Genomic DNA, 25,409 nt, shown 5'->3' with positions numbered 1-25,409 from the left:
TGAACCCCAACCCAGAGTTTCAATTCAGTAAGTTTGGGTGGAGCCCAAGAGTTTAAGTCTTTAACAAGTTCCCAGGTAATTTTTTTTTTTGGCTGGTCTAGAGACCACCTTTGAGAAACACTGCTATAGAGGTTTTGAATAAGGCAAGATTTGAAGGGGGGAAGGAGAACAGTGTCTGTGTCTGTGTTACGGTGGGCACAAGAAGATTCAGGGAATTAGAAATGATTGGGAGAAGTGGAGGCAGTGAGGTAGATAATATTTTCAAGGTATTAAATTATCAAAGAAATGAGAGAAGGAGCCAGCTAGAGGGAGTGACAGGGGAAGCCTTTTTATTTAAAGATGGGAGACATTTGGGCATGTTTATTTGCTGAAGACAAAAGGTTGTAATGAAGCCCGGAGAAGCTGAAGATACAGGCAGTAAGCCCTAGAGCAATGAGTTGGAGAGGACCAGAGAAAAGAGTTGAGGTCCTCGGGTGGAGAGGCCAGTAACTGAGAAAAGGAGATGGAAGCAGATGTGGAGAGGTTTGGGGAGGCAGGAGCCCATGTTTGGATTGCCTGCTTTTCCCCTTAAATTAGAAAAGAGGTTAATGTGCTTAAAGCAAGGGGAAAAGTAGAAGAACAGGGGTTTTAAAGAGAAAGGAGAAAGTTTGAAAGAGCTGCTGAGAAGAATGGGAAAAAGTTGACCATGGATAAGTACAAGTTTTATTCAGAGCATCAAGGGCCCAGCTGTAGTTGGAGTCCATGATTATAGAATAGAGGGAATTCCCAGCAAAGCTTGGCAGCCCTGGTTTAGGAGCAGACAAGGCAGACTGTGGCATTCATCCAGGATAGGGGTGACTTTCCTCGTTGTTCTTTTAAAAACAATAATACCTCCATTAATTTGCGCTCTGGGAATAAAGCTCTTTACTATGAAAACAGGCAGTCTGAAAAACAAAAACATGTCCATAAATCATGAAAGCAGAACATTTGTAGCCTTATGACAAAATTGCTCTGTACATAGCTTCTTTTTGTCCTGGACCAGACCCTCGTCTAGATCAACATGTGAAATCTCTGAAAAATATCTTCTGTCCTAGGTCCCCTTGACCTAATTCAAGGGTCTGACATCTCCTGTTCTCTTTAACCCCATCCCCTAGCAAACCTGGAAAGGATTTGATCATCACTCTTCCTGTTGCCCAGTACAGTTTGTTGGAAGCTCTCATTTTATGTGTTGCTTTAGTCAAGATTATGCATTTTAAATGCTTTTGCTCCAATTGTGGAAGAATATTGGACCTACATTAAAAAAAAAAAGATGTTTAGGTGTCAATTTAAAGGAGAAGGTGTGCAGGTGATGGAGACGGTATGTCTGCTCTCCAGGGCTCTATCTCTTATCTAAGGGCAGGCCTGACATAGAAAATGCTCAACAAGTATCTACTGAATGAATGAACAGATGAGTAAATGAATGAATAAACCATAAAACTGGTGGTGAGTTGGGATGGAGATGGAATAGAGGTGGGGACAGAGAACAGAACTGTTGGTGGAAGTGCCAATTATCCCAACTTTTGTGGAGGGTACCTTTCAACTGAGTTTCCTCAGAAGTCACCCCGAGACAAAGATTTGAGGGCAAGTAGTTTGAGATGTGCGTCCATGTAGTATATACAGTTACATGTGCATAGAGTATCACTGGGAGGATACAGAAGAAATTGGAACCAGTGATTCCTCTGGCATGGAAATTGGGAATAAGAGAAAAGGCAGACAAGGTGAAAGGGAAACATACATTTTTTTTCTACCATAATCTGTTGTACTGTCTAATTTTTAAATATGTTCATGTAGAATGTATTTTAAGAAATTAAAATTTAAAAATTTAAGTGAAAAAAAATTTAAGTGAATTGTAGTTGTGTTTGTATGTGAGTGTAGATATAGTTAATAGAACAGAATAGAAACTTCTTCTCCTACCTCCATTCCCACCTTCTAATCCCAAGGGAATTGAATCTAAAAGGAGTCCAGCAGTTTGCTGGGGCTCTTAGATGCCCTAGTGTTGGGATGATTCCATTCCAAGACAATCAGGAAAGTGAACTACTCCAGGCTTCTTCTTCTGTTGCATTTTCCACAGGTCTCTGCTTTCCTGTGAACCAAAGAAATGGTGGCTGATGAATGTTTTTTAAGACAAACACAAACAAAAAATAAGTTCTGGCACAAACCAGACTAGATGTTCTTGATAATACATTGCCAGAAGAAATGTTGTCATTCTTGGGGAAAGTCTTTCAAGTGGTCATGACACTCTTGGGCAGGGAAGCCACTCTGTAGGGGCACCCAGAATGTCTCAACATTTGGCTGGGTAGTGGCATGTCACAGAGATGTCTAATTAACATAGATCTTCATTTTGAGGAACTGGTGCCTTTTCTGGAGTGCTGGGGGATAGAGGAACTAATTTGCCCTTATGAAACTGGTGAACTGCTGATGTTTCTTCTGCTTTCTCAGCTTCTCCATGGAGAAGAGGATTAATCATCTAATTGCTCAATGTAATCAGTACAGACTGCCCAGATTAGATGGTTTAATCTTTGGCAGGCAGTTGGGGGAGAGGTACAGAATTTCCATTTCTATTAGTTGGTGCCATTGAATAATAATAGGAAAGATCGTAATTTCTTATCAGGATCATTGCAACAGCAAATCCTAAATGTTCTCCATGTCTCCAGTCTTGCAACTTTTAATATCATCTACCAAGATGTGACCACAGTGATCTTTCTAGAATGTGGATATAACCTTGATGATGCATTTCTTGAAACCCTTCTCTGTTTCCTATAAGGTAAAATGCATTCCAGTAACCAGGGTACTTAGTCTTTCATGGTCCAGGTCTTGCCAGCTTTTCTAGCTGTATCACCCATTGTTTCTCATCTGTTTGTACTTTTGGCAGTGCCTGTGGATATTTATATGCTGCTCTTGTTCTATATTTTCAAGCTCAAAGACACCTTTCCCAGCCCTTTGGGTTCCCATGACCCTGTTAGAATTCTTCTCTATTATAGTAATTATTACACTGTACTGTAATTTCATATTTCCTTATCTATATACTTTATTAGATGGTAAACGTTTCTAGATAAAGACAGTCCCTTAAATTTATACTTCCATGCAGTAGGCATTCAGTAAAAGTTGTTTACATAGACTAATTTCTTCTACCCTATTCCCTTCAATTGCCTATACTTAAATGCTTCGAGCTTACCACCTCTGCAGACATCTCATTCTACTCTTACTATTTTAATGATAGTTAAGAATAGTGTTGCAGGTTGGGCTCCCCAAGAAGATTCTGAAATGGAGATTTTTGTGTAAGAAGTTTTGGGGGAGGTCCCTCGGGATCAGCACCTGTGGAGGAAGTGAAAGAAGCGGATGGGGAAAAGAGAGAAGTTGGGCTGTGGTGCAGCAGCAACAGGGCCTTATATGACCCCATCGAGAGTTCTGAAGCTGGGGTGGGTTCTTGGAGTTGGCCCAAGTTGGGGTGAGGAGGCTGAGGTTTTATATCCCTGTACCAACCAGATGTTGGATGCAAGCTGCCCCTGGATGGAGTCATGACCTTGGGGAAGATGGCTATTTTCAGCCAAGGCCAATTACTGTAGAAGCCTGAGAGCTGAGAGCTGTTGGTGGGAAACACTCCCAGCATTAGAGTGAATATGCCTATTAGTCCTGAAAGGGGATCTGGGCAGTGCAGCACTCTGTACCAACTGCAAATCCATATTTGTGTTCAAATGTGAGCTCCACCATTTGCTAAGTGTTCCAATTATCTATTGCTATGTGACAAACAACCCCAAATTTAATGGCCTCAAAAGCAACAATCATTTGTTTATAGCACAAATCTGCAATGTGATTAAGGTTCAGTGGGGACAGCTCATTTCTGTTCTATATGGCGTTGGCTGGGATGGCTCATCTAAGGTTGGAAGATCCACTTCCAAGATGGCTCACTTACGTGACTGACAATTTCAGCAATGACCTCTCCACCAGTGAGCTTGGACTTCCTTACAGCATGGTGCCTGGATTCCAAGGATAAGCATTTCAAGATAACTAGGCAGAAGCTGTATCACCTTTATGACCTAGCCTCAGAAGTCACAGGTCATCACATTTTGATAGAGCATGTCAGTGCTACATTGTAAAAAAAAAAAGCATGTGAGATTGGAGCTATTCTTATGGCTATTTTCAGAAAATACAATCTTCCATAATCTACGCTTTGGGCACAATGATTCATATTCATCCTTTAAGCAAAATATACTCTTACTCCTTTCCGAGAATCCTAGTTTTATCCCATTATGGCATTTGGGTATAGCCATTTGAGTACCATTCTATGGTACTCAAGAAGATTTATGACCAAAGCAAGTTATTTGCTCTCCTCATACCCAATATATAATTTGGGACAGGCATTGAATAACCTCATAGACATTTCTATTCAAAGAGAGAGAAAAACAAGAAACACAGAAGTGTTTGGGGCCATAATAATTCTGGAATCCAGCCAGACACATATTCTTAGTTCCTTGATTATGGTTCACACTCCCTGGAATGGTTTTCCACAGCACTTGGTTCTACCATCTGACTCTTGGTTCTATCTTCCAAATTATCCTTTATCTTCCATAAACTGTAGCCCATGTTTGTAGCTGAGTAATTTTCTTAGTTCATATCCCAGTCCAAAGGTCTCTTTTAAGTTTGTATAGTTGCTGTCCCTTTTAGCCCAAATCAGCAGTGCTTCCGCCAGAAAAAAAAGATCATAAATACATTGTGGGTTTTCCATGAATCATATTGATGTTTACCCATTAGACAAAAGTTATACCTACAGACCTATTTTAGACAGGCTCTTAATCTTTGGCCCCCTGTAAGTCTTCTGAAGTACATTGCCCTTAAGATTCTTGGAAGCCCTATCATTTAATGGGAGGATCTGTGATATACGCCGCTCATATCCTTGGTAGTTCTTTTATCTGAAAGTGTCTCTGAGGTACCACGTTAAATATTTCTGAAGACAAAGGGGTTTATAGTCACACCCTTTATTCAGCTATCTTTGCCTTGAAACCATTTATAGATTTAAAAATCTTGGAAAGGCCAGGAGTGAGAAATGGTTTTATTTTTCAAACTCTGCCAACCCTGGCTCACTTATATGCAACAGTTTATTCTTTGACTTGTCTCTCTCCTCCCACATTTTATCATAGGTAGTGAGAAGAAGCAAGGGGACTCTTCCAATATTCTTTCTGGAAATCTCCTTAGCTGAATCATCAGATTCACTAGGTACATTTCCTATGGGCCATGCTAACCCAGGTGACTGACTTGTCAGATTTTCTGCCACTACATAACATGGAAACTCTTTCCTCCAGCTTCAGTACATTTTATTCACTTTTCTTTCTGATGCCTCCTGAGACGCTTTAGGCTTTCACTAACACTCCCTTCAAGACCCTCTAGGTTTCTGCCCGCTGTCCAATCCTAAAATCAGTGCCATATATACATAGGGCACTGACATTATATATACGTATATATATATGTACATATATATGTGTGTGTATGTATATATATGTGTATATATATATATATATATATATATATACACATGCACACATTTTTTTTCCATTCTCAGTACCAAACTTTCTTGATCTATTGATCCATAACATACCATCACAAACTTATGTCTTAAAGTAAAACCAATCATTTATTTGATTCATGAATCTTCAGCCTGGTCAGTGCTCAGCAGGAATGTTTCATCTCTACTCTTCCCAGTTGGGGTGGCTCAAATAGTATTGATGATTCACTTCCAGGATGGCTTATTCACACAACTTGCAATTCAGTGCTGACTGCCAGTTTCTCTCCACGTGGGCCTCTCCACAGGGTGACTTGGGCTTCCTCACAGCATAGTGTCTAGGTTACAAAGACAAGTGTCCCAAGAGAAGCAGGTGGAAGCTGTATCATTTTATTAATTTTTTTTTTCTCAAAAATCACATAGTGTCACTGTGCCATAGTCAAACTTTTGCCCAGAGTTAAAGTTAGGAGACGTGGGCCCCACCTCTTGATGAGAAGAGTGTCAGTCTCATTGTACAAAGGGCGAGTATAATGGGAGACACTGTTATGGCCAATTTGAAAAATATAACCTACCTAAGGCGTATTCTGTAACTGCTCTGTGCCTTAGTATTTTCTAAAAGTGTAGTACCTGGAGAAGACACAATACTACAGTTCTGACTAGCACAGAGTGCAAGGAACTTACCTGCTCCTTTTATCTCTTACGTCAGGATGCTGCAAACTACAGCCCAAGGTCGATCTGGCCCACCGCCTGTTTTTGTTGATAAAGTTTTATTGGGCCACAGCCACACTCATCCATTTAGGTATTAACTATGACTGCTTTCACATTATAAAGGGAGAGTCTAATGCAACAGAGACCATATGGCCTGTAAAGACTAATATATTCACTCTTTGGTCCATTAGAGAAAAAGTTTGCCAATGCCTGCTTTACATCGTACTCAATCATAGAGAGTTGGAACTGAGAGGCACCTTAGAGATGATCTTGGGCGCACGCCATTCTATGGATGAGGATGCTGAGGCTCACAGAGGATTAAGTGACTAATTAGAAGTAATGACCATCTTTTACTATTCACTGTATAACATGTTCCGTGCTTCTAAACATGTTACATTCTCTCCTCTCATCTGACAGGAAGGGTCTATTTTCATTCCCAATTTATGCCCAAGGACAGTGAGAACGCAGGTTAAGGAATCTGTATGATTACATACAGGCAGAGCTGGAATCCCAGTGCAGGTCCTCCTGGCTTCAGACCTGTGCTCTTAACCATGACAGCAACATTTCCCAAAGTGCAGGCTGCATTCCACTTGCCTCAGAACCACACAGTCTGAGGTTTTTTTTTGCACCACACATATTCTATACTCAAGGTTCTTGACCCTGGCTATACATTAGAATTACCTGAGGAAGTAGTTAAATGTATAGGTACCTGCTAAAAATAAAACACTTGTCTTAGTCTGGTCAGGAAAAGAGAAAACTTGGGGGAGACCTTGGCAGCTTCCATGGGGCTAGGGACAGCTTCTAGCCCAAAACTATGATGTTGAGCCTTTACCTTCACCTTTCTTCTGTCTTCAATATTAGCGCATTTGCAGAGGGTCCAAAAATGGAAAAGAAGTGCTCATTTAAACTTCAGTACTTTGAAGTATTACAACAAACATATCTCCATTTTTACATATGGAAGTTGGGTTTTATTTACAAGAGATGTGATTTCTACATATATCACAGAGGTTTGGTGAGTTGCGTGATTGGCAGGGCAGGAATTTAATCCTTGGTCTTCAGGCAAGAGAAAAGCTTTCTAATGAAGGTTCTCATGTTCATAAATAATTTAAAGCACTGTTACAGCCTAGCAAGTGGCTTTTGAAAAATTATAGATTCTTTGGGTGTGGGAAGAGATGTTTTCTTTCCCATTTTGATCATTTACCCTGTTACAAAACTTGACAATGTTTTACAAAATTCGACAGTCTCTTGGATTTGTAAAAATGTATTTTGTAACCTGAAGTCAGATGAGGTCTCCAACTCCCATAATTGCACATGTTGCCCTAAGGTGATTAACTACCCTGGTTTGCCCAAGACTGAGGGGTTCCTGGAAAAATGGACCATCACTGCTAAAACTGAGAAAGCCTCAAGCAAACTAGGATGAGTTGGGACAAGTCAGCCTACTGGTTGCCCCAACTTGGGTACAGAACTCAGCTGTTTCACGGACCTCACAGAAAACCATCTACTCACCATTTCATGACCAACATTTCTCGTCTCTTTCCTCTTTCCCCATCCTTCCCTTTCTAAGGAACAAATACAATTCTCTCTTTTTGTGCAGAGGGGTTCTGCCTCCCTTCCTGAAGCCTTGGCACCAACAATTTCATGGCCCCAAAGCCTCAGATTCTAGTCCAAGTAAGCTTTTCATAACATTCCTTGAAACAAACACTGTGTGAGTGGAACGCTGGCGAGCACAGTTTTCATCTTGTCTTGTTACTGTCTTTCATACCCTACCTTATTCCAAATGGATACTTTTGTGGAGGGTCTTTCTAATCTGTGATAATCTTTCCCCATTCATCATATGAACCCCAATCTACTTGCTACACAGGGCCGTATATAAGGACATGACTAGCTCTGCAGCCTAAGCAAGTCACTGGGCTCCTCTGAGCTTGGATGCCTCATCTAGGAAATGAAGTAAAACAAATTGATTTCTAAGATTGCTTTCTGCCCTGATATTCCATTGTACTGAGTTGAATGCAACTGGTCAAGGCAAGTTTTTTCGTGTAGCCTGGAAAACTCAGTACAACATCCTTTACGCATGTACTAATACAGAACATGGAAACCGCACCAAGGCTGGTTCTTAAGTTTTTCATAACCACGATATAACAATGGCCATTTGTGTCTCCATCATTCTCAGAAGTCCCTGCCCTCTGCTCTGTTCCCCTGTGGTAAAGTGCTATTTAAAGAGTTTTTGTTTGAATTAACTGCTTAGAAACAAAAAGATGCATCCCTCCCACACCCCTCTAATTTTGAAAGTATTGTAAGTACCTTACATAGATTGCAGGAAATTTGGAAAATATAGAAAAGCACAGAGAATGACAAAAATCACCAATAATCCTTCCATATAGACGTAACCACTGTTAAACTTCTGGTGTATTTGGTAAAAAAAAGATAAACGCTGTACCGAGTTGTTTTATAATCAGCTTTATTCACTTAGCAATGGATTACGCTTTCTCACTTTATCGTGAGATTTCTGATGTCCCAGTTGCATTCTTAGTCATACTTGATTTCATTAAAACTATGATTGGATATTGAGGGTCCCCCCTCAAGTTTTTATCAACAAACATCTAATGAATTACTTTCTCACCAGATATTCTTAATGATGAATTTCTAATATACAAGTTATATACATTTCTGGGTTTTTCATGGGACTGTCAAATTGTCTTCCAAAAGGTTTTCTCAATTTACACTTCCCCAGGCAGGATATGAGAGGGACTCCTTGCAGCTTTGCCAACAGTTAGTGATGATCGGTGATAACACTGGCCAAGGGCTTTGGGCAGTGGCGAAGTCCAGCGTGACAGCAGAACTCTGACGTCGTTGCTCTTTGATATTGGTGTGTTTACACAGCATCCGAAAATAGAACAAGACGGCAAACAGAGACATTGATCATGTGGGGTCAGAGCCATCCACTGAGTATTGAAGCATCTAAACATACATCAGGAATTCTTAACCTGGTGTCTATGAACCTTACCCCAGACTTTTATCCCACTTAATATGTGTCTGCTCCAACCTGAACAAACCAATTTAAACCAGAGGCCATAGCTGCTCCGAGGAAACTTGACAATAAACAAAGCATTTATGAGAAAAGCAGGACTGAAGGGAACTTGCCCATAGTGAATGCACTTGCCCTGTGGATCAAATTATTTCATCCTGAAAGTATGGTGTGGGTGTTTTTTTAGACCCATTTTATCAATGAGAAAACTAAGTGTACAGTAGGAGTAGAATGCATTTGTGCTGAGGGAGTGAGCAAATGACCATTATTTCCTTCTTATCTTTGGTTTCAAGTGTCCTAAGCAATAGCAAAGGGACAGGGAAGGCTTTCTCTTCCGTACAGTTTGGTCCCAGACTTCACCCTTTCATTATGGTCCATATTTTCTTCACTCCAGATTACTTCAAGACAGCTGACAATAGCTTTGTGTGTCATGTCTGGATGGAAGAAGCAAGCCAGGAGGTGTGTGGCTGAGTGACATAAACCTATTTTTGGTAGGTAGCAAACTGGCGATTTCATGTGGTTCAACTTAATAGTTCAAATCTAAAATGCTGACATTTCTTTCCATTTGAAGTGTTTATGTGAACAACAGACCCACCTTCCCTTCCTTTTCAAGGTCTTGGGGATACCCTGCCCTGCTTCCATGGAGGAGGGGCAGACCCATTTTGCTTTTGCTCTTGTTGTAGCAACCTTTAACACAACCCGTCATCTGAGTGTTGGCTGCTTTGGACAAGGTTCATGGGGAGAGGGATGGGAAAGGCTTTGATGGGAGACACTGTGATAGATCCAGAAGTGATCCTGCTCACCAGCTCAGCAGCAGCAGCACGGCCACAGCATAGGGCCTGGGATGAGGACCAGGACCCTAACTCCTAAGGTGGCAGGAGAGTGGGTAAGAATAAGGCAGACCGGGCTTCCCTGGTGGCGCAGTGGTTGAGAGTCCGCCTGCCGATGCAGGGGACACGGGTTCGTGCCCCGGTCCGGGAGGATCCCACATGCCGCGGAGTGGCTGGGCCCGTGAGCCATGGCCGCTGAGCCTGCGCGTCTGGAGCCTGTGCTCTGCAACGGGAGAGGCCATAACAGTGAGAGGCCCGTGTACCGCAAAAAAAAAAAAAAAAAGAATAAGGCAAGCTGAGAAGCAAGGAGAACAAGGCAAAGTCTATGTATGACCTGAGAAATAATATGAATATTTAGGTCCAAGAATAAACCACAACCTTGGGAGTTAGACCTCGGGCCCAAGGCGGAGGCAGGCCTAACATTACAGGAATTTGATGTGAGATCTAAGTGAATCAGGGCTCTTTCAACCTTTCCTAGAGTCTGGGGCCAAGTTGAGCTATAGCGTGTCAAAAGGCTTAGCTGTGATGACCAGGGTAGCAGAGCAGGCAAGGCATATCAAGGATTCAGGCGTTCTGCATTCACAAGCTTTTAATGGTTTACCTTAATTCATTCACCCAATGAATAGTTATTGAGCTCACTTTCTGTTCCAAGCACTGTGCTAGTTGTTGAATAAGATAAAGTATTTGTCTTCGTGGAGCTTCTACTCTAATGGAGAACAGGGATAATAAATGAGGGAACAAGTAAACAAAAAAGATAATTACAGAAGGTGACAGTGATGTGAAGCAAATACCCAGGTTGATGGAATGGACTGTAACCAGAGGAGGCCCATTTTTAAATAGGGTTGTCCCAGGGCAGTTGATCAGAGAGCTGAAGGGTGAAGATATGCCACCCTTAGGAAGAGCTGTGAAGGAGCAGGCCAGGCAGAAGAAGAAGCAGGTGCAAGGACCTTGGGTGGGACTGGGCTGCAGGTTCTGGGGTCAGTGGGATGAAAGGAGGCCAGCGTGGAAGGAGGGAAGCTAAGAGATGAGGCTGGAGAGACGGCCATGAGGTGGGATGGGCAGGAACTTGAGGGTCCCTGCTAGGAGTTTGGGCTGTATTTTAAGCACAATGGAAGAACATTGGAGGGTTTTTGGTGGTGGAATGGCATGATCAGAATTTCACTTGAAAAATTTCACCCTGGCTGCTGTCTGGAAATTATAGAGAGGCAACAGAGCATCCAGGTAAGAGACTTCAAAGCTTTTTGGGGAAATCAAAGCCATTCCTCAGCTCCTTGTGAGATATCCCAGAAGAGGCACTTGGCAAAATATCACTGCTCTTTACAAATATCTAAGATTCATATTGGGGTGGAATCATGCACAGAATCTAAAAAGAACTATTTGGGCATTCTTTTATGAAGATGTATATATGGAAAGGAGATGGAGAAACATATGTGTGGAAAAGTGCCCAAAAAGTACACGCATCTTTTGATTAGACTAATTAAGCATTCATTTCATTCACTCATTCTTTCTTTCCTATAACAAATATTTATCAGCTGCCTGTTCTGTGCCAGGAACTATGCTCTGTCCAGGGAGTTCAGTGGAGAAAAAATAGAGAAGATCCCTGCCCTCCTGAGGCTTGTGGTCTGCTCTAGGTAACTTTCATAACTACCAAGTTCTTGGAAAACTGAGGCATGTGGAAACATGGGGACGAGGGATGAAATTTTACATGCAAAGAGACTTGGATTCTCCCAGGAGTGGGAGCTTGATAAATATTTGTTGACAAACAAATGATGTTGAACAAATCATTAAACTTCCTTGGTCCTGTTTCTTCCTTTGAACAGATGAGAAAAGCTGGATAGGGGTCATAAACTCAGAGTGGCTTCATTCAGTGTTGAAATCCTATCACACCGCAGTTGGATGGAAGGGTCGGGTGACATCAGCTGAGCGACCTTAACATCACCAATAGAAGAGCAGTCAGACATTACTGGCCTCATGAATGGCACAATGGGATGTGTGTTACACTCCCCATGAAGCCATCTTGATAAAAAACTGGACACTGGTCTGGTTAAACTTCTCCATCTACTTACCCATTTTCATAATGGAATGGAGGAGCATGTTACATACTCCCCAGGGAACAAGTATACAACCAGTCAAATTGAATGTGGGCAGTTCTACAGGACAAATGACCTGGTTTCTTTAGCTAACAAATGAATGGCACAAAAAAAGTGCTAGGTCTTTTAGCTGCCCAGTAAAAACACAACTTTTCCCAGCCTCTCTTGCTAAATTCAGGATGATGAAATGTAAAAGGCAAAAAAAGTGCTAGGTTTTGGGTGAAACGGCACTGTTAGATGAAAGGAAACTTACCATATTAATATCATATTAATTTTGTTAAGGATGAAAATAGTATCGGATTTTGCTACAGGAAAAAGTACTCAGGCATTCCATGCTGCAACATGGATGAACTTTGAAGACATTCTGCTAAGTGAAAGAAGTCAGACACATAAAAGGACAAATATTGTATGACTCTGCTTATTCTAGGTACCTAGTATAGTCAAATTCCTGGAGACAGAAAGTAGAATGGAGGTTGCCACAAGCTGGGGGAAGAGCAGTTGAGGAGTTATTGTTTAATGGGTACAGAGTTTCGACTGAGGACGATGAAAAAAGTTCTAGAATGGATGGTGGTGATAGTTGCAAAACAATGCGAATGTACTTAATGCCACTGAACTATATACACTTAAGAAAGGTTAAAATAGACAGTGTTAAGTTATTTTTGTTTTACTACAACAAAATAAGTCCTCGGGTGTTAGGGACAAATGCGGGAGTAGTTACAGGTGAATAATATGATGACTGGGATTTGCTTTGAAACAATCTAGTCAAACAAAACAAAGAGAAACCCTGGAAGACAGAGAGGAAACAGGACTGAGAAAATGCATGTAATTGTTGAAGTTGAGTGATGGGTAATGGGGGCTCATTATACTGTTCCTTTCCTTTTATGAACCGTAAATACTTAATACAAAGTTTAAAATATATCTATCATGTTTGGGGATGTTGAGTTTAATTTTCTGAGATGCTCTGAGCATTATACACATTTTAGAGAACTCAAAAAAACAAAAACAAAAACAAAACAAATCCTCTGCAGCCCCCTGGTATCCTGAGCTGTCACGGTGTGAAACTGAGCATGAAACAGGCCCAAGCTTGAGGAGGCAGTGATGGCGGCTGCCTTCTAGTGAGCAATCCCCTCGTGTTGTGCAGGATACTCCTGCTGCCCTGGTCAGACTGCTGGGAAGAACACACACCATTGGATGTTACAGTGTTGCTTACTGCTGCTTCAACCTTAGTGTCCTTAGGGAGCTTTTAAAAATACTAATGCTCAGCCTCCATCCCAAACCAACTGAGCTACACTCTCCAAGGGTGGGCCCCAGGGAGCAGTCTTTTTAAGAAGGCTCCCTAGGCGATTCTAGCGAGCAGTCAAGATGAAGAACCACTGGTCTGTGAACCACCTGGTACCTAGCTGGTGCTCCCAAAATGCTGATGGAAAATGAATCTGGAACTAGTTACCTAGTATGCTGTGTTTCCGTCATTTGAAAAAGCCTTTTATGGAAAAGAATTTACATGCAACCTTTTCTCCCTCCCACCCAGGAGATCCAACTTCCAGAGGCTATAAACTTATTTCTTGAGCGTCTGTTAGAGTAGGTACACTTATACCCAAGAGAGTATTGTGGTGGCTGTTCGCAGGAGCCCAGAAAGATAAGAAGAGTTTCAAAAATGTTTTTGGGGCATCACAAAAACCCCATTGTAACACAACGCTCCTTGGAATAACATTAAAGAAAAGTGAATTCTGCCCATTTATCAAAGGGAAAATGAAAGCCCTTTGGACACAAATTTTATTTTGAAGCTGAAGCCTTTAATCAAATTGACATTAAAGATAGGGTCCTTCTATGAAACAAGGAATGATAAGCAGTCATTTGCGATCTCAGGACATGGCTGCTGGTATTTAACTCTGTGTTTCACCTCCGATGGGTTGAGAATGGACAAATTTTCACTAGAGAGTTTCCTGTAAGAGACAAATGGGGTCCTTCCACTGATTCAGTTAACTGCCTGTGGAGTATAAACAACTCCTTTCTTCCCTCACCTCTGCACCTTGGAATTTGGAGAGAATATTCACAGGGCAATCAGTTCAAACAGATGCCAAAAAATCTTGGCTGTAAACTTTCATTGCAGGTAATTCTTCCATGAAGTGATGGAATAAGTGATCCTAAGCCTTAAGTGTGTGTATGTGTTGGAGGTGGGGTCATCTTTTTCTTTTGTCACAGCCCACCAGAGTAAGTAGTAGAGGAGAAGGGTTGCTAGATTCAGCAAATAAAAATGCACAATGCCCACTTAAATTTGAATTTGGATAAATATTTGAAAATATTGCTTGGAATATACTTAAGCTTAAAAATTTTTTTTATTTGAAATGCAAATTAAACTAGGCATCCTGTATTTTATCCTACACCTTTTCAGAGACGAAAAGAGAGGTCTTCTGAGATATGGAGTCTAAATATCTTATTCAAGGATGCCCAGGATGTTTAGGAGGTGCAGGTAGTCAGGGAATGTCCAAGAATATGGGCCAGGAAGGTGATATTGTCAGTCAGTATAAGGAAGTCAGTGGATCAGTTAGCAATTGCTGCATAACAAATCACTCCAAAATTATGTGGCTTAAAATGATCATTTATAATTGCTAATGCTTCTGCAGGTTGGCTCTGATTTATGCTTCTAGGCTGGACTTGGGTGAGCAGCTCCGTCTCTAAATGAAGGTCTGTGGTTAGGTTGGGTTAGCTCAGCTTTGGGCTATTGCAGATGGGAGGCTGTCACAAGTCTTTCACCCTTCTCTGGGGACCAGTAGGATAACTTCTGATTATAACAAAGCCACGAGAGTGTAAAAGGCCTAAGCTTGGAACTAGCACACTGTTATTTCTGCCCACATGCCATTGGCCAATGAAAGTCATAGGGCCAAACTGAAGGTCAAAAGATAGAGAAGTACATTACACCCATGAAGAAACCATGGCAAGGCTGTGAATGCAGGAGGAGTGAAGAATTGAGGCTAACAATTCTGTCTACTACATGCAGGCACAAAGAAACTGAGGTTTAGAAGAAAGAGGCGAAGTCCCTGGCACCTTCAGAGCCAAAAAGGACTCAGACATAAGAGGGGGACGCAGAGGTCAGTTATTAGGGATCTGAGCTACAAAAGTCAGAGGGACCCAGACTCAAGGCCTATTTGATTCTTTTCTTTTTTTTTTTTTTTTTTGTGGTACACGGGCCTCTCCCGTTGTGGAGCACAGGCTCCGGACGCGCAGGCTCAGCGGCCATGGCTCACGGGCCCAGCCGCTCCGCAGCATGTGGGATCTTCCCGGACTGGGGCACGAACCCGTGTCCCCTGCATCGGCAGGTGGACTCTCAACCACTGCGCCACCAGGGAAGCACGTGTTTGTATTTTTTAGACTTTTTCCTGTGATTGATATCTAGTCTCAAATCATTGTGTCAGAAAAATACTTGATACGATTTCAATTTTCTTAAATTTACCAAGGCTTGATTTGTGACCCAAGATATGATCTATCCTGGAGAATGTTCCATGAGCACTTGAGAAGAAAGTGTAATCTGCTCTTTTTGGATAGAATGACCTTTACATATCAATTAAGTCCATCTTGCTTAATGTATCATTTAAAGCTTGTGTTTCCTTATTTGTTTTCATTTTGGATGATCTGTCCATTGGTGAAAGTGAGGTGTTAAAGTCCCCCACTATGATTGTGTTACTGTTGATTTCCCCTTTTATGGCTGTTAGCATTTGCCTTATGTATTGAAGCAGTTCTTCCCTTAAATCATCTTTTCCTACTTCCCCCCCCCCTTTCAGGGCAGCACTCTCTTGACACAAACCATCCTGTGCCTTTTTCTGTGTCTTTCCCACCTCCCCCATCCCCCAGGCTTCTTTGCCCCTTCCCTGAGGGCAAGGACTGCCCCTTGCCAACTTCAACACAGTCAAGTCATCTCAGGCACAATCACGAATGAGGGGATGAGAGCTCGGAGAGAAGCACCTTGTGATGAGAGGAAGGAAAAAAGAAAGATCAAAAAAGAAAAATCCTAAAAAGCAGAAGTTTCCTGAAGAGTCTCCCTGCAGCCCTGTTGGGCATCTTTCTCTTTCTCCTGTCTGAGTGGTCACCCTAAATCCACACACTCTGCCTCGTTGCTGAAATGTCAGGGTGAACCTTCAGCTGAACAGTTAAATAAACACATGAGGTTACTGGTAAAGAAAGACACTGCCAAGGATCTAAGCTCTCCTGAAGATCGCTGGTGAAGGCAGTCCCAATTTGGGGGACTACTCTTTCTGCTTTCACACTGAGCTGTTTATATTTTTGTTGTTGTTGAAATTCAAGTGCAGCTCTCTCAGAAAAGCTCTAGGAAGTAACCTTTCCAACACGGCCCTCCAAATGCACTCACTTCCAGATGCTTGCTCTGGCTGGAAATGGCACATAACCCCACCCACTGCTAATCCCAGCTCACTCTCCATCTCTCCACAGCATTTCTCAGTAGCATCAGCCTAAGTGATCATACGTAACAGATATTTACTCCTTAGAAAATCAAATGGAACTTGGGCAGTGGATCTCTCTAGGGCCCAATCAATGATGCTCACGTTTGCGAAAAACGTGCAGCCATGGCTCAGATAAGTAGAGGAGAAGCTCCGAGCCCACACCTGGAACATTCCATGACTTTGGTGACTAGACAGTGACTAGGTGCTCTAGTCCATAAGGAAGAGACTCGACCAGCTGGTGCAACACAAATTAAGCTGCCTCATGATCATCTACATGCCCTGAGCCCAGAATCCACCCTTTCATTTTGGATTCAGTAACTAAAGCAGCTCCTTCAAAGACAAGGTATAAAATATTAAGATCTAATCTTGTTTTAGACACAGAAACTCTATGTCTCTTTCAGTGTCCATCACCCCCATCTTGGTACCATCTACTTCCTTAGTCATACTCAACCCCCAGGCACCCCCAGTACCACCAGACAAGGCATATTGTACTCTGCATTTATATCACACCTGGGCTGATATCCCAAGTTCCATCTTGTGTGTTTCTAATCTCTGGAAACCTTCCATTGATTGACAGTTCCTGACTGGTTGGTCTTGAACAGATTCAAGAGAAAGCACTGATGTCTCTGTCATGGGTACATAACTGGGGAGTTGGAGAGTTGGATTGTGTGGACTTGCACCACTGGCAAATCCTTCTTCTGCTATCAAGTTAACCTGATATTTAGCACCTCTCAGGAACTGTATTAGATTCATTCATTCATTCCACACATATTTGTTGAGCACACACTATGTGCTTGACACTATTATTGGCATCTGAGCTATTTTAGTGAATGATACAAAGACCTTTGCCCTTATGCAGCTGACATTCTACTGGGGAGGGAAGAGGGGGCAAGAGTGAAGGCGGAGACAGAGAGTAAACAGTAAACATGGTAAATAAGTTAAATTACAGAGTATGAGAAGTTCTTCGTAAAAAGTGAAAAAAAGAATAAATCAGAATAAAGGAAATCAGAAGTGATGTCAGATTGCTATTAAAATAAAGTGTTTAGGGCTTCCCTGGTGGCGCAGTGGTTGAGAGTCCACCTGCCGATGCAGGGGACACGGGTTCATTCCCCGGTCTGGGAAGATCCCACATGCCGCGGAGCGGCTGGGCCCGTGAGCCATGGCCGCTGAGCCTGCGCGTCCGGAGCCTGTGCTCCGCAGCAGGAGAGGCCACAACAGTGAGAGGCCCGCGTACCGCAAAAAAACAAAACAAAACAAAACAAATAAATAAAATAAAATAAAGTGTTTAGATTGCTAACCTAGGACCAGGCTGGCAGGCTTACCTCTGAGCCGAGGCTGCGCTGCAGCAGAGCCCAGCCATGGGGCTGACAGCGTCTTGGTGCTCCGGCAGGGTGGCAGGTCTATGCCTTTGAGGTGGGAGAGCTGAGTTCAGGATACTGGTCCACCAGAGACCTCACGGCTCCATGTAATATCAAACAGTAAAGCTCTCTCAGAGATCTCCATCTCAATGCTAAGATCCAGCTCCACTCAACGACCAGCAAGTTCCAGTGCTGGACACCCTAGGCCAAACAACTAGCAAGACAGGAACACAACCCCACCCATTAGCAGAGAGGCTGCCTAAAATCAAAATAAGGTCACAAACACCCTAAAACACACCACCGGACACGGTCCTGCCCACCAGAAAGACAAGATCCAGCCTCATCCACCAGAACACAGGCACGAGTCCCCTCCACCAGGAAGCCTACAAAACCCACTGAACCAACCTAACCAACTGGAGGAAGACACCAAAAACAACAGGAACTACGAACCTGCAGCCTGAGAAACAGAGACCCCAAACACAGTAAGTTAAGCAAAATGAGAAGACAGAAAAACACACAGCAGATGAAGGAGCAAGGTAAAAACTCACCAGACCAAACAAATGAAGAGGAAATAGGCAGTCTACCTGAAAAAGAATTCAGAGTAATGATAGTAAAGATGATCCAAAATCTTGGATATAGAATGAAGAAAATACAAGAAACACTTAATAAGGGCCTAGAAGAACTAAAAAGCAAACAAACAATGATGTGCAACACAATAAATGAAATTAAAAATACTCTAGAAGGAATCAGTAGCAGAATAACTGAAGCAGAAGAACAGATATGTGACCTGGAAGATAAAATAGTGGAAATAACTACTGCAGAGCAGAATAAAGAAAAAAGAATGAAAAGAATTGAGGACAGTCTCAGAGACCTCTTGGACAACATTAAATGCACCAACTTTCGAATTATAGGGGTCCCAGGAGAAGAAGAGAAAAAGAAATGGACTGAGAAAATATTTGAAGAGATTATAGTTGAAAACTTCCCTAATATGGGAAAGGAAATAATCAAGTCCAGGAAGCGCAGAGTCCCATACAGAATAAATCCAAGGAGAAACATGCCAAGACACATATTAATCAAACTATCAAAAATTAAATACAAAGAAAAAATATTAAAAGCAGCAATGGAAAAGCAATAAATAACATACAAGGGAATCCGCATAAGGTTAACAGCTGATCTTTCAGCAGAAACTCTGCTAGCCAGAAGAGAGTAGCCGGACATATTTAAAGTCATGAAAGGGAAAAACCTACAACAGAGATTACTCTACCCAGCAAGGATCTCATTCAGATTTGACAGAGAAATTAAAACATTTACAGACAAGCAAAAGCTAAGAGAATTCAGCACCACCAAACCAGCTTCACCACAAATGCTAAAGGAACTTCTCTAGGCAAGAAACACAACAGAAGGAAAAGACCTACAAAAACAAACCCAAAACAATTAAGAAAGTGGTAATAGGAACATGCATATTGATAATTACCTTAAATGTAAATGGATTAAATGCTCCAACCAAAATACATAGACTGGTTGAATGGGTACAAAAACAAGACGAGTATATATGCTGTCTACAAGAGACCCACTTTAGACCTAGGGACACATACAGACTGAAAGTGAATGGATGGAAAAAGATATTCCATGCAAATGGAAATCAAAAGAAAGCTGGAGTAGCAATTCTCATATCAGACAAAATAGACTTTAAAATAAAGACTATTATAAGAGACAAAGAAGGACACTACATAATGATCAAGGGATCAATCCAAGAAGAAGATATAACAATTGTAAATTTTTATGCACCCAACACAGGAGCAATACAGTGGCATTTCTCTTTTTTTAAACATCTTTATTGGAGTATAATTGCTTTACAATGGTGTGTTAGTTTCTGCTGTATAACAAAGTGAATCAGCTATATGTATACATGTATCTCCATATCTCCTCCCTCTTGCGGCTCCCTCCCACCCTCCCTATTCCACTCCTCTAGGTGGTCACAAAGCACCAAGCTGATTTCCCTGTGCTATGCAGCTGCTTCCCACTAGCTATCTATTTTACATTTGGTAGCGTATATATGTCTATGCCACTCTCTCACTTCGTCCCAGCTTACCCTTCCCCCGCCCCCGTGTCCTAAAGTCCACTCTCCACGTCTGCGTCTTTATTCCTGTTGCAAAGGGAATTTCTGCAGAAAAATTTCCAGAAAGTTTTAGCAGTTGTTAGCCTTGCAGAGCTGGACAGACATCTAGAAAGGGACAACCAGGCGAGGGAGACTTCGGCCTTTCATTTTATCATTCTCCACACTGCCTGGTTATGTTATCTTATGTACCTACTTTTTTTTCTTTTAAACCAAAAATTTTAGAAAAGAATAATTGAATTAAAACAAACTAAACTATAGGGGTTTTGCCCACCCTACCTTGATTTTCTATGATCCAGGAAAAAGGGCTTCAATTACCAGCTGTGTTGACTTGGGCAATTTACTGAGCCTTTCTGTGGCCCATTACTTCATCTGGAAAATAGGGTTAATAATAGTGCCTGCATCGCAGAGTGGCTATAATGGGTTTGGTGCTAGAAGGTGTGTAAAGTGCTAAGCCCTGAGTATCACAAGCACTCAGTCATCTCAGCTATCACTGGTATTGTTCAAATTCTATCAGCAATCTAGGCTAGTTCGTCCTAAAGAAAGTACCTAATGGTCATGGCAAGTGACTGCAGCAGCTGGGGCTGTGATGGACAATGATAGTGATGATGATGATGATGATGATGATGATGATGTTGACAGTGCTGATGGGGGACAGATGGTTCCTGAATGTCTAGCACATCAGAAGTGGGGGAAGAAGCAGCTGTTTGGAACTGGAGCCATAGGAACAGACAGAAGGCAAGGTTGATGGGGTCACAAACACACCTATCATCTTAGTAAAATAAATTGTCTGCCTTTCATGATGTCCTGAATATATCTGAGATAAGTCTGAGGGGAATAGAATTTGTGGAGAGGCCCAAGTGGAAAACAAGAAAAGAACCATTCTTTAAAGTGGTGAAAAGGTACTCTTCCCCACCATCTCCTACCAGCACTCCTTAGAATTATTTACCTTTCCTCTAAGTATGTCCAGGGCTAGAAGGATCTTAGTCACATCTAGAATCATAAAGGACGGAAAGGGACCAGAGAGATGAATTTGAAAGTCTCAAGTCTCAAGTAACAGAAAACACAATTCAAACTAACGTAGAACTAGGGCATTTATTTATCTCATGTAATAAGTTTAGCAGTAAGATGTGTTTCAGGTTTGGTCGATCCAGTAGCTCAGTCATAAAGTTCAGGTTCATTCTCTCTCTCTCTGCTCTACCACCATTGGTGTATGAGTTGTGTTCTTGGACTGCTTTCTTCATGTGGTCATAAGGCATTGTCAGTGGCATGTGGGGCACCATGCTTTCTTGTTGCCAACCAACAGCGAGGGAGGGGGTAAGGGAGAAACAGGAAGCGGGAGAAACACTCTCCTCCAGCCCTGGAAAGAAAAGTCCACCTCTGCAGTCAGATTGAGCCAATTCAGGATGTATGTACTCACTCCTGAACCTATAATAGTGGCCAGGAGGACACCGTGTGCTGCAGGAATTTTAAACGAATCATGAGGAAGGGGGCTGAAATGATGAGCTTACACCGGCTTTTTCAACATTGGCTCCATTGACATCTGGGGCTAACTCTTCATTGTGGGCGCTGTCCTGCGTGTTGTAGGATGTTTATCAGCATTCCTCATCTCTACCCACACAGTGTCAAGAGCAAGAGGCAGTGTGGGAGGTGAGGCTGGGAGGAGGGCAGGGACTAGTTGAGGTAGGATCTTGTAGGACATGTTAAGGATTTCAATGTTTACCCTAAAAGCGCCAGGAAGCTACAACAGGGCTTTCAGTAGAGGTTAATTCCAGCTGGGATCTGCCGAAAGAAAAGGAGAAGCCTAAGAGGAAAACCAGTGAGACCACTTATTTCAGTAGAACAGGTGATAAATGATGGCCGTTTCAGCTAGGGTGGTGTGGGTAGAAACAGAAAGAAATGAATGTATGTGAGATTTATTTAGGAGCTACACCAAGATAGAACCTGGTGCTGGAGTAGATATGGGGGTGAGGAAAGGATGATACTAGGATGACTCATAGGTTTCTGGTTTGTTCACTTCTATGGACGACATTACCTCTCGGGAGGTGGGGACCACTGGAGATGGATCAGACTGTAGAGGGAAGATCAGGCTCCAATGTGTTGAGTTGGAGGCCTGTGTGAGTTATCCAAGCTGAAATGTCAAGTCGGCAGAAAGAGGTACAAGTATAGTGTTCAGAGGAGAATAGTGGGGTGGAGATAATAATTGGAGTCGTGGGTGTGATGAGAACTCACCTTGAGGGTCTCTGACACTTACAGGTGGGATAGAAATCCGTGAGTCAGGGTAGGAGGGATTCCAGGCGAGGGCCCTGTTCCTTAGCCCACTGAGTGGGAGGGCTTGATCAGGAGTGGCGTGTGCTGTCGAGAGAACATGGAAGATGAGGACCCAGATATTGTCCTTTGGATTTAGTGATATGGAGGCCATTGGTGGTCCCAGCAAGAACCATTTTGGAAGTGGTTTGTACTGGGGTCAGAAGTCAAGTTGGAGAGTCCTGAAGAGCATATGGAAGAAGACATGGGACAGAGTAGCTCTTCCTGGGCAAATTTGGCTACAGAGGGAGGAGAGGATAGCTGGAGAGGGAAATGAGGACCAGGGAGAGTCTTCCTCTGTGATGAAAGACACTTTACTGTGTTTAACTGGTTTATGGGGGGCAGGGAGCAGAGGTTTGGAAATACAGGAGAGATCGAGGTAGAGGTAGAGAGAGAAAGAAATTAGAAATGGATAGTGTAAGGTTACTGAAAAGGCAGGAGGGAATGAAACCCAGATCCATGAGCCTCAGAAAGGAGAAGGGGCACCTCAGCTATTGTAACCAGAGAGGAACAGGAGGACGGCCATAGGTGTAGGTGACTTGAGGCATTGTGGAGGAAATTGATAGCCTTCCTGTTTGAACTCTTTTATAGTTACCATAAAGCAGGGAGTTCAGGGTCTGTACAAAGGATGGGGGAGAGTTTCTGTAGTCAAATGTATTGGGGAAATGCTCTGAAGGTTAAGCAATTATCTTCACCAGTGGACTTTTCAGAGCCATTTTCATTGTGAGTGTCCAAGAGGAGAATAAACAGCATTTCCCATTGGACCACAGAACTTTTTATGTGCACGGCACCTCATGTAATGTTCTGGGAAACACTGACCAGAATCAGCACCTTCATTTTATGGTAGAAGAACTTAAAACCCAAAGATGGGTAGGGATTTGTAGAAAATCTCTTGTTTGGATTAGCAGCCAAGGAGGACGCTTTTGTGAGAGGCACAGGGAATTCCCCAGGCCTTCACGTTGGTGGGCACAACCCTCTCATTTGTGATGGTACTGTGTGCCCTGGACCTCCTGCCATACTGGGACAATCTGGTTCTACTCAGAAATCTGAAATGAGACAGAGAGATAGCCATTAAACCTTGATATGTGACATGAAAGAACACGAGGCAGGACATGAATAGATTGGCTCTGAGTTCAGGCTGCCGGAGTCCATAACTGAACTAGCTGTGTGTCCTTGAGAAAGTTACTTGACTTCTCTGTGTCTCAATTGCTTCATCTGTATAAAGGGAGTAATCATGGCCTCCTTACTATAAAGAATTGTGGTAATGATTAAATAAAATAATACTTATAAAGAACTTAGAACAGTGTCTGATCCAAGTAAGTGAACATTAACTGTTGGCTATTGCTGGGAGCAGAGGGGCACCTATGTTCCTTCCTGTAAAAGGGCAGCAGATGGGCTTCCCTGGTGGCGCAGTCGTTGACAGTCCGCCTGCCGATGCAGGGGACACGGGTTCGTGCCCCGGTTCGGGAGGATCCCACATGCCGCGGAGCGGCTGGGCCTGTGAGCCATGGCCGCTGAGCCTGCGCGTCCGGAGCCTGTGCTCCGCAACGGGAGAGGCCACCACAGTGAGAGGCCCGCGTACCGCAAAAAAAAAAAAAAAAAAAAAAAAAGAGCAGCAGAAAAAGCTACTCTGGCAAAGCAAAGAAAGGTGAACAGATGTGTCTAGCAAGGTAGAGAAGAATAATAGAGAAAGAATAGTCTTTCCAGAGGCCTGGATCTGCATTTGGGACCCATGAGACACCAATGTCTCTAGGATAAGTTCCCCTATTAACTTAAGTTAGCTCTGTGACTTGCAAACTAAGAAGTAGAATGAGTACTGTGGCTGAGACAGGATTTGAACCCGAGTGTCCTGGCTTCCAGTCCTGTACTCTGATTATTCCCATATATAGTTTATTTAGGACCTGGGTATAACTCAGCGAGAAAAATCTTCTCCCAGAGGAAGAAAGCAGATCTTTGCAACCAGCAGCAGATTGTGTCTGGGATTAAATTAAATGTTCCCGGTTTCAAAAGAGGCAGACTTTCGACCTTCCAGCCGCTGTAGCCTGCATCTGATTGAAGAAGCTGAAGGTGTCACAGAGACTCAGGGCATCAGGGGCTTAGAAATCATTTCAGCCCCTCCCTTTAAGATTTTCAACTCAGTGGCTAGTCTATGATGTCATCTAGAAATTGATGAAATGGATAATTTGGTCTGTTGTGGATTCTGAGTTTGCTATGAATGTCCATAACTCCACACCTTGGCTTGCACACTTCTCCCTGCCAGGAATGTTCTACCTTTCCTTTTTTTGTCTGTGAAGGGTCTACTCTGGTGGATCTCAAACTGCCAGGGGCTGGAGACTCACCTGGGGGAGTTTGTTAAGCTGCCACTTCTCTGGCCCCTCCTGGGATTCTGACTCAGTCAGTCTGGGATGGGACCCAGGAGTCTCCCTGTAGACAAGCACCCTAGATGATTTTGATGTTGAAAATTCAGGCACCACTCTGAAAACACTCCGTACTCTTTTATTCAGAGTTTCTGGAAAGAATTCCAGAACTGAGGAAAGTATGGAGTGGGACTTCTAAAAATTTTTTTGAAGTGGGGGCTAGTTTTTTTTTTTACCACGGGCTCAGTTTCCTGGTCTGTAAATAGGGTTTAATCAGAGAGACACTTCTCTCTTGAGGGTGCCTTGCAGCTCAAATGAGCTCAGTGCAAAAAAGGCAGCTTGTTAGCTGTGACGTCAGTGGCAATAATTATTCATATTAACATACAAATCTCTCCTGTAACCTAACATTTCAGTTTTCAGTGGGAGAGTGCTGGGGCAGGAACATATCTTATTTTCCACCATATCCACTGACCTAGCTCAGAGCCCAGTGTGTAACAGCAGGCTTCATTTTTGTTGATAAGGACCCAATATTTTTAAGCTTTTGAATGCAAATGAGTCATCACCCAAGATGCTGATTGGCTGTCACCAGTTCTCTTTGGTCGGATACTGAATAGTGAAGAGGAAAAAACTGGTTATTAATGCAGAGGAG

General features: G+C 42.7%; 1 long non-coding RNA gene across 2 annotated transcripts in view; it reads left to right on the top strand.

Moving 5' to 3' along the window:
- Nucleotides 1-25,409, top strand: part of LOC308624588 — an 81,071-nt gene that overhangs the window by 18,289 nt on the left and 37,373 nt on the right. For both annotated transcript variants that reach the window (XR_014016985.1, XR_014016986.1), the window contains exon 2: nt 9,643-9,739. This is a non-coding gene — a long non-coding RNA (uncharacterized lncRNA). The remainder of the gene's footprint in view (nt 1-9,642; nt 9,740-25,409) is intronic.

Source organism: Mesoplodon bidens (genome assembly GCF_964165515.1).
Source record: "Mesoplodon bidens genome assembly, chromosome: 11".
NCBI classification, from domain to species: Eukaryota; Metazoa; Chordata; class Mammalia; order Artiodactyla; family Ziphiidae; genus Mesoplodon; species Mesoplodon bidens.
Note: the sequence above shows the minus strand (reverse complement) of the source record. Positions and strands in the feature narration are given on the sequence as shown.